Below are 10,896 nucleotides of genomic sequence, written 5' to 3' on the forward strand. Positions count from 1 at the left end.
AATTAATAATGTGAAAACATTATCTTGCAGACCGTAGTGCTGCAAGTACTGTATATTTCCGGGTATAGCACGCCCCCCCCCCCCCCGTGTATAAGACGACCCCTATTTTTTGGGAGGAAATGGAGGGAGATTGCCTAGAGCTGTTGAGCTTTGGAGGGGGGGGGGATTGCCAGCAATGGCTCACCTGCCAGACTGCCACTGACAATCGCACGCATCAACGAAGCCACCATTCGTCTGCCCACTCACCGCCAGCAGCTGCCAGTCGCCCACCCAATTCCCACAGCAGCCAATCGCCAGCATACTTTGCCGCAAACACCAATCACCCGCCCAAATACCGCTGACAGTCTCCTTGTCACGGCAGCCACCAATCACCTGTCCCACCTCTGCACTATCCATTTATAAGACAACCCCCAATTTTTAGCATTTTTTTAAAATTAGGAAACCTCGTCCTATACATGGAAAAATACCGTAAGTTAGAGATAAATATTAAAAGCTTGTCAAAGTGGATCATGTAGATGGAGTTCTTAGTACGGAAGGGAGAGATCTCTCCTGCAAAGCGATTGGCTGGAGCTGCTTTGGCACTTAACAAGCTCAGCGCTGTCTGCTAATGAACCCTGACATATACCTGCTGCATCGCCAAAAGGAGGGGGACCAGGGAAAGCCCTTGTCTACTGATGGGGCAGTGTGGTGCCGACTGCGCTCCCCCAATCCGCCTAAGCGTCATTACCCTGTGTCACACTTAAAGGTTAATCTCAACTCAATCTAATTGGCAGTGACAAAAAGTGTTTGCCCACACAGCCACTCTCGCGGCTCATCAGTTCCCCTAACAGGATTGTCTCTTGTGACAGTGAAACAGATAACTTTGATTAGCATCAGATAACCAATTTAAAGGCCAGCAAAAATGGCCCTGACTGGGACAAAAGGTGGCGGAAGTTTTGAGCTCCCCTTCAGATTTGCAGTCCCAGAGCAAATGCAGTTTTTCCAAAATATCAACATAAAGTTTACTCAGCGGCCCCGTCCTCTGAGGAGGAGCCAAATAAAGTTTAATTTAGCCGAAAGTAAATATTGGAGGTGTGCTTCTCAAACAGCAGATTATGAACATGCAGTTTTGTTAACAAGTAATTAAATGTTGGTTAACTTGTGTGCTTTCATTAGCTCTTATCTCAGTTGTCTGTTGTAACTGCTTTTTCTGCCCTTTCCAGACTCAGGAAAGCAGTGTGTGTTTATTTGTCTTTTAGATGTTGCTTTAATCCAAATAAGTTATCCTACAGACACATCAAAGATCCAAGGAAAAAGTGTTGGCATTGTACGTTTTGTGCCTTCCAAAATTTGGATGTGGACAAAGTGGGACTTGCATGTCTGTTCTGCGATCATGGAATGATCTGTCCATCTACCCGGACATAAACACGGACATGAAACTATTTGTTTTGAATAGATCAGTTTTCATCAGTGTTTAGCAATGGACTTGATTCTGTGACTCTTTCACTGTGTTGGATGTCTCTGGTTTAGATATCTTCAAGAACTGCTCTTAGTCACAGAAGTGAAACGGAAGCTCATGGTGTTAGGAGGCAACATACACTGGGAAATTGGATAGGGCTGTGGCGTAGAAATTTCATTAGACAGGTCCTTGGTGCTGCTGCCATGCAGGTGGAATCCTGCTGCTGCCATTAGGATGCTTTCTTAGCCTTGTCAATCCCCACACCCATTGGGCCATCTCTGGACCACCCAGTTTTCCTTCTGAGATGGCAAAGTCGCAACAAGACTCAACCGTGCCAATGTCATGCAGGGAATTTTTTTTGCTTTGAATGCACTTGCAACGATACGTCCTGTGCCCCCCCCCTCCACCCCCATAATGTCTCAACAAGTGAAACTGATTTGTAAAAATGTTACATGGAAAAAATGCGAGAGACATTACACATACTTCTGTAAAACAAGAAAATCTCTAATTAAAAAAAATGTATATTTCAACATTTTTTTAATTTATTATAAATCTTTTCCCAGAAGTCCTTAACCTTAGGACACGTCCACATCCAGGGGAATGTTTTCGCCTGGCGCCTAAAGACATTTTTGTGTGTGTCCTCCCTCTTTTCTTTCCTTTTTTGATAAATTAGATGCAGAATGTATCTCTTCTGGAAAAAAAACAAAAAAAAACCCCCGATACGTCCTGTGTGACTTCAGATCTGGAGCTTCACTGTGGTCATAGAATCACAGAATTGTGGAGTTGGAGCCCTGAAGGTCGTGCAGTCCAGCCCCCGACAATGCAGGGATAGGCAGCTGTACCTTACAGGGATCGAACCTGCAGCCTTGGTGTTCTCAGCACCCCACTCTTACCAGCTGAGCTATCCAGGGTGAATAATGGGGTAACCACTCTGCATGGAGGACCTTAAGGTCCACAAATGACAACACTTTGGAGGTCCCAGGTCGCAAGGTGGTTAGATTGGTCTCAACTAGGGCCAGGGCCTTTTCAGTACTGGCCCCGACTTGGTGGAACGCTCTGTCACAAGAGACTAGGGCTCTGCGAGACTTGACATCTTTCCACAGGGCCTGCAAGACAGAGCTGTTCCGCCTGGCCTTTGGTTTGGACTCAGCCTGAGCCTTATGTTTCCCTCCCCTTATGGTTTTGATCTATGGGCTACTATTAAAATGAGGCTGCATTTGAAATTGCATTTTAACCTGTATTTTAATTTGGTGTTTTTTTCCTATTATGATTTTATTGTAATTTTACTGGTGTTAGCCGCCCTGAGCCCGGCTCTGGCCGGGGAGGGCAGGGTATAAATAAAATTTATTATTATTGTCATTATGATAGCAATGAGTAAGAAGGGAAAGCGCCCAATTTAATAGATCACAAACTAAGTGTGAAAAGCTGTTGGCAAGAGTTGTGGGTGGTGGGAGCTGGGTGGGAATGGAGATGTAGCCCAGAGTTCAGCCATTTATGGTCCATTCATTCCACTGGAAAGGACATTGTTATCTCCCCGCCAGCTTCCCATGGCTCACTGGGACAACCAGTTAGGGCAGAGAACAGAAGGCACTTAACTGGTGTCACCAACCCTAAGCTATTTGCAAACCTGCTTAATGTATAGGCGTGGAATGAGGCATATTTGTTATATGTATTTTCAGAAACTGAGAAAGTAAGTTTAAAAAGACCACTCACCAGTTGGTTGTGTGCTTTAAAGCAATATGTCTGGCACTTCTGTCTGTGCTCTTACATCTCATTGTTCATTTGTGTGTCCGTTTTAAATTGCCTTAACAGACATATTCCCAAAATATGATTCCTGTAGCATTTGGAAGCCGTAATCCGGGATAAAAAAGACAGATTACATTGGTATGTTGTGTAATTTCTGTACTACTCCATAAAGAAGTTAATAAAGGTTATGTAAACAGGGGATCAGTGCAAGCCAAGTATTTCTGTGCATTGCAAGTTAAATGGGACAAAAATCCAAGGTTCTAAATATAGCTGTTAAACCAAGTTTAAAACAAGCGCATGAGCTTGCAGCCCAGAATTCTGACACTGTCCGGAGTATTGAGGTTCCTGCAGTTTAGGCCACAGCTGCTTTTGCTGTTCTGAAGCTAAAAATGAGGCAGGATTTAGGATCAAATGTTACTCTTTGCCTCAGGGCTCTGCGAATAGAGCCAGCTGCCCAGTGAACTGTGGCTGCTCTTTAAGCACTCCTTCAACAGCCAGGTTTCCAAACTGGGACGCCTAATGCACTCCTCATCTTTCCCCGGGTGTGTGTGTGTTTTTGCAGAACGGCGTCTGGGCAAACCCCAGTTCAGCCACAGTCCCTTTTTAGAGGGGGGCTTCCAACGGGGCCTCCAGGAAAGGACAACATTTTGATCGAGCTTGTGGGGCTGGCGGTGGGGGGAAGTGCTGCTTTCCCCCACCGCCAGCCTCAAAACCAGGTCGGGGAGCAGCGCAAAGGCATCACACGCCTTCCCGCTGCCCCCCAAGTTTGTGGGGCTGGCGGTGGGGGGCAGCGCTTCTTTCCCCCACCGCCAGCCTCAAAGACCAGACTCTCCTGGCTTCAGTGAAAGCAACGCGAAGCCTCCGGAGTGCAGGCTTCGGAGGCTTCGCGTTGCTATCGCTGAAGCCAAGGAGCCTGCATTCGCTCCATAGGACGCACACACATTTCCCCTTAATTTTTGGAGGGGAAAAAGTGCGTCCTATAGAGTACGTCCTATAGAATACGGTAGTTTCATCCTTTCTGAAAGTTTTCCATCGTGAACACGTCTGTCTTCTCCTTTTGCCTGGAGTGAAGACGATCAGCCAGAATCAGTGAGCTATATTGCTAGACTTCATTATCTTAGTGTCTCTTAAGAGTTTCATTAATCTCTGCAAAAGAAAAGAAAGAACGCACTTTACTAAGGTCATAAAATGCATCACAGTGTTAATTTTCCATTGTTGGTTCACTGAGACAGTAACCATGCTTGCCTGAAGTAATACGTTATATTTGGGTATTATTTGGGAGGCAGGGAGAAATAGGGAGATTTGGCAGCTGAACTAATGAAAGGCATTGCCTTGCATATGTTGTGCATCTCATGTTGATCTTTTGTTTTTAAATCCCAACATCAAACGGCAATAAACCGGTGTCTGGCGTGTAATCACATGATAAAAAGCTCTTCCACTTTTCTTTTTAAATCCTTGTACATAGAAACCAGCTGCTTTGGAGGAGGGTGGTAGCCTAAGCTTTACTCTGGCATGCTCGTTTTCTATGCCTGTCAATGCTTTTCAGGGGTTTTCTTCCCATTACAAGAGACCCTACTCACAATCTGAAGTGGTACATTCCAGACACAGGTTGCCACTCCACCTGTGAGGTGGTTTGCTCTACACCTGCAGCAGGAGGACGTAACATAGAGCGCGCCATTTCAGAACACAGGTGGGGATCATGTTTTGGGATGCTCTCCATTAAAAGCTGCTTGCAAGCAGAGTTGGGCGAATGCCCAGCCTTATGCTTGATATGCTGCTTTTTCCTTTGCAGGTGTGTGGCTTGTCTCCCTGCACATGAGCATTCAAAGTTGTTTCTCCCTCCGCACACAAAATGTTTCAGTCCATTCTGCATCCTGTGTAGTTGGATAGATGACCCTGAGAATATAAGATTCGTAGATTGTATGGTGTAGATTGTGATAAGCTCTAAGAATGATTCCCTCTTCAAAGGGACAGGACACTTTTATCACTGGTCAGTATTTACCATATTTTTCACTCTATAAGACGCACCAGACCACAAGACGCACCTAGTTTTTGGAGGAGGAAAACAAGAAAAAAAATATTCTGAATCCCAGAAGCCAGAACAGCAAGAGGGATCGCTGCGCAGTGAAAGCAGCAGTCCCTCTTGCTGTTCTGGCTTCTGTGATAGCTGCGCAGCCTGCATTCGCTCCATAAGACGCACACACATTCCCCCTTACTTTTTAGGAGGGAAAAAGTGAGTCTTCTAGAGCAAAAAATACGGTAATAATCCTTGGCAAGAATGCTATTTTTCTCACTCGTATGTTCAGCTCAGTCCGGCCTCCTCAGCACCCAGCGGAATCAAGGACGGGCCACAGGCCCTGACACTGGGTCCCTGCTTTCCTTTCTTAAGGGTAAGAATTAAGGGCCACAACATTCATCCTGGCACCATGACAAGAACTTCAGGAAAGAGAGGACTGTCCCAGAATGTCTGAGTCCTCCTCTTCTGGACGCGGCCTCAGGAAATGAAGGACTGCTCTCCTGGTCGTGATCTGCTGTGGAAGATTCCTTTGCCCAACCCAACCCAACCTACACACCAGCTCTTTTTCAAAACTGCATTTTGTGTTCCTACACATCTATTCCTTACATCTGTGGCAGTCAGAGGCAATATGTCTGAATGCCGGTTGCTGAGTGGACAGATTTGTCCATTTTGGTCTTTCCGTTTCTCATTGTTCCAACCTTACAGTAAGTTCCAGTTTGTAACAGCCAGGGGTGGGGAGCATGTTCTCCTCCAGATGATGTTGGGTTTCAGTTGCCAGTGGTAGAGCCAAGGATGATGGGAGTTGTAGCTCAACATTTTTGTACTACAGTTGCTGTTTTTACCCCAGTGCTCCTCCATCCTGTCCAATGCTTCTCTGGATAGCTGATTTTTAAAACGAAAACCCTATCTAAGGTAAAGGTAAAGGGACCCCTGACCATTAGATCCAGTCGTGGCCGACTCTGGGGTTGCGGCGCTCATCTCGCTTTATTGGCTGAGGGAGCTGGCGTACAGCTTCCAGGTCATGTGGCCAGCATGACTAAGCAGCTTCTGCCGAACCAGAGCAGCGCACAGAAACGCCATTTACCTTCCCTCCAGAGACATGCTTTCGAACTGCTAGGTTGGCAGGAGCAGGGACTGAGCAACGGGAGCTCACCCCGTCGCAGGGATTCAAACCACCGACCTTCCAATTGGCAAGCCCTAGGCTCTGTGGTTTAACTCACAGTGCCACCCACATCCCAAAACCCTATCTACTAATGTCATTTTTTGCTGCCCTTCCTTGCCTGAATGGAGTGCACTGCATCAACCAACCACAATGTTAACTGTATTTGTGCAAAATAGTAAATAGGAATGTTTTCAACAGGCCATTTTACTTTTAATGCGGACAGGTCCGTCATGGTTTTCCCCAAAACTCTGATAGGAGGCATGGATTTCCTTGTTTTGCAGACTGGTACATTTCCCAAGCTCTTCAAGCAAACAATCCTCCAGCCTTGATCTGGGAAACAGGAACACTTTGTGAAATCACTATGTACACATTGACTAGCCTAATGCAGCAATTAAAGTAGTGGAGAAATCCAGGTTCAACTCCTGCCCAGCCAGGAAGTCCATGACATTTTCTTGAGAATGTATCCAGCTATTCTCATGCAATTACCTTTGAGCTCCTCGAAGGAAGGCTGGAGCCACCGCACATGTGATCACTCCACCCTCATGAGAATAACTGCGAGTGCATATCAATTTGGTCTTTGTAGGCGCATTTGAGGATTCTCAAATTGGACACGTGCAGGTGTGCTGTGCTGGGGAAAAAACATACTGGTACTTTCCCACTATCTGACAGATTACCCTTGTGTGTTCCACGCATGACTGAAGAGTTGCCAAATTTCATGACAATCATTTTTTCCATGGTGGGGGGGCATAACAAATTGGCTTTGTGCCCCAGAACAGTTTTCCAAAGCAGGGTTGAACCACAACACAGCATACCACAATTTGGTTGTGTGTTTGCAAGCAGTGATGGACATGCCAAAATCTACCTGAACTGTCAACTTCTCAATATGCAATTCTGTGCATATTTACTCAGAATAATTTCTGCTGTAAAATGTGTTTAGGATGTTCAGTAAGATAGTGTGGGATAGTCTCTAGTTGGTCCACGATCACCTGGTGAACTTCATGGCTCAGCAACAATTTAAACCCTGCTCTTTCCAGTCCTAGACCAAAACTTTAACAACTACAGGAGACTGTTCATTTCATGCTTTTGTCTGTGGAAGGAATCAAATGTCTCACTCTTCCAATTGTTACATTTGCACAAGCATCCCGGTTTACCAGATGGAATGATGCCCCCATCACCACCCCCCTTTGCTGTTCTGTGGGTTGCTCTGCTCCCCTCTCCTGCCAGTCACTTGGTGGACACCCCCATTGTGCAAGTCCTTTCTCAGGGCTTCTGCTCACACTGGGGGTTAGGGACGAATCTCACACACTTTGTTGCGTCTTCAAATACTTTGTAAAGGGTTCCCATTCATCTTTAAAGTCACAGTTATCCTTGTCCAGTAGCTTATATGTCCGGGCAGAATGACGAATCTCTCATCATTCTGCCCGGACTCTGAGGTCCAGCGCCCTCACTGCGAGAAGCCAAGTTACAGGGAACCAGGCAGAGGGCCTTCCCGGTAGTGGCACCCACCCTGTGGAACGCCCTCCCACCAGATGTCAAAGAGAAAAATAACTACCAAACTTTTAGAAGACATCTAAAGGCAGCCCTGTTTAGGGAAGCTTTTAATGTTTAATAGGTTATTGTATTTTAGTGTTTTGTTGGAAGCCGCCCAGAGTGGCTGGGGAAACCCAGCCAGATGGGCAGGGTATGTATGTATGTATGTATGTATGTATGTATGAATAAATAAATAAATATAATTACCCGAAATATATTCAGGAAAAGTCACAGACATTTTGTTCTCGTCTGTCGAAAGTATGTGAGTGCCAGATGTGAACCTAGCTGCTGAAACAGACATCAGCTCTCCCTCCATTTAAGCTGCTCTAGAGGGGCTTTAAGAGAGAGAGTTTTGCTTTCTTCATCTGAGAACAGAAGAGTCTTGTGGCACCTTAAAAATGAAAAGCTTTATTGCAGCATAATCTTCTGTGGACTGGAGCCCACTCTCATTACGGCAAGAAGGCTATATACATAATAATGGGGTGGAGCATAATAAACAGTAATGCCAAACAGCCGTGAAACTCGAGGGGATAACAGTAGTTCTGTAGCCTTTTCGTGCAGGTTCTGGAAGGGGAGTTAACAACAGATGTGCAGATTCTACAACGCCTGCAGGTGTAAATGAATGCACAACTTAGCCTGTGAACAAAATCAAATCAGCACTTGCATAGATATATATTTGTCACTGCAGATTCCAGACCCATCCTCCCCCATTCAGAAGATTCCAGTCTGTCACAAAGATGTCCTCCAGCTCTTTCTGTCAGACACATCCCTCCGTGTGCAGTTTTTGACATGAAAAACAGCAGATGGCCCATATTTGGGGTAAAACAAGAGGTGATGCTGGTTTAATTCATTGCTTCCCATTGATAGACGAGTGTCGCCTCCCGCTGTCTGCCAAACAGCATTTGATTCTGCATTTGATGCATCTTTTCTTGTCTTTGCTCGGCTTCCGGACAGTGCTTCATCCTAATTTCTAGAATGTGATGACATAGATTCAGCAGCTCCAAGTGAATTCAATAATGTGAAATGCGTACGGTTTGCCTGTGCTGCTTGCCTATCAGTTCGGCTTCTGCGCTTATTAATAGACACTGGCTGTTTATAATTACCCTCCTGCTTTCTGGCAAATTGTCTACCCATCAGTTTTCTGCACCCGTTCTTTGCACTCTCGCTTATCGTCTGTTCCTACAGCTTATACGGTGCCTTCACCGTTGCACTTTAGAGGACAGGAGTGTGTTGCAAACAAACCCCAGTTTTTAGTGATACCGCAACGATGGAAAGGAATGACTACTTGCTACATCTTTCTTGGGTTGCGATTTTCAGGCTCTTTACTTTCAAAAACCATCTATTAGCTTGACAGGGAGATGGTAACATGCAATTCTTACTATATAAATATTGGCTGGATTTCTTAGACAGAGAAGGAGCATTGTGTTTTGTCAAACCACAGTTTCTGTTATAGCCAAATCAGGAAATTGTGGTTTAACCTCTGTTTGCAACTCAAGATATCTAATACATTAGGGGGGCATCAGTAGGGCCACATGGGTGATTGCCCTGGATGCAAATTTCTTAAGTGCACAAAAAAGTTCAAAGGGGGGGGGGGGGGAGAGAAACAAAGAAGTGCACTCTTCCTCTCACACAGAGAATCTCCTAATGTCCGTGTGGATGGACTGAGGAGCAGAATTGGGTGGTGGGCGGTTGCTTGGGTGCCCTCTGCATTGGGTTTAGAAGGATTGCTCCCGACCAATTCTTCATCTCGCTCTCCATCATACTCAACACTCATGGGGTGACGCACTTGCCACTCAGGTCATTTGCCAAGCTATTGCCCCTTTGTTCTAGCCCACCGGCAGGTGGTACTGAGGATACTTGCTTTGCCCCGGGCACTGGCAACCCACGCTAGGCCACTGATCTAGCAAGAATCCTGGCTTGGTTTCACAGTTAAACCACAGTGTCTCTGTTTAGATGTCCTGTGAACCCCAAATGTCTAGCATTACAGTGGGAAGGAGAAGAGCAGGGAGTGTAGAAGCACAATGCTCATCTTTGTCATGTCTGTACTGCCCTACCATCATAAGATACTGGATACCAATGAGCATAATTCCTGTTAATGACAGAGATGCAGCTGGGTGGAAAACACTTGGAGAGTATTCAAAAATAAAAATAATCACAATGTGACCGTTGTAATATTCATCACAGAGTTTACAGAGCTGGGTTATAAGCCAGACATCTTTTTTTAAAAAGAAAAAGAAATGAGGGGTAGGAACCATCTTTCACTCTTCATTCAAGAATCCCAAGTTGTAACCTGATGTCTCAGCTCCTCGGAAGGACTTAGCCTACAAGATCCCTCCCTGGGGGCCTCCAGACTGTGGCTAATTTTGTGTGGGATTCAACCAAATTCTGGCAAATTCAGGTTGTGCAGTTCTTGTTGACTGGGAGGTCTTGTGCAACAAACCAAGTCCCACCCCTGTGCTTTTTGAGATAAATAGCAAGATGGAGACAGACATCCCAACTCTAGGGGGGGTGAGGGGTCTTTGGCCCCTTGAATATTTGTTTAATGTCTGCAGAAATACTCTCATCATCCTGATTTAAGCCACCAAGCTGCAACAGACAAGCTGCTCTCAGCTGGAGGTGTCTAAGAGAGTTGGGATGGGAGCACAGGCTGGCAGGGAGAGGGGATTGGATTTAGTTTTCAGTTAAAGACAAATCTGCTGAATTTTCACTTTATGGAACAAAATGCAAACCAAACCACAGCCGTCCTTCAAAATTCATAATTCTCCAAATCTTGCAATGAAGTTCTCCAGTCAAGTAGTGTGCACAAAATTCACACGCCAAGTGAAAATAACACAACATACAACATGCAATCAATTAGGAGAAATTGCTTTGCAGAAATGTGTATAATAGAAGAAAAACGAAAACGCTGATGAATTTTCATCAGGGCTCTTTTTTGTTTGTTTTAATGGCAAATCGATGTGGAAATGGGGAGAACGCAACTTAAGATGGGAAAAAGTAGAAGCT

Source organism: Podarcis filfolensis, assembly GCF_964270895.1.
Source record: "Podarcis filfolensis genome assembly, chromosome: 17".
In the NCBI taxonomy this organism is placed as follows: Eukaryota; Metazoa; Chordata; class Lepidosauria; order Squamata; family Lacertidae; genus Podarcis; species Podarcis filfolensis.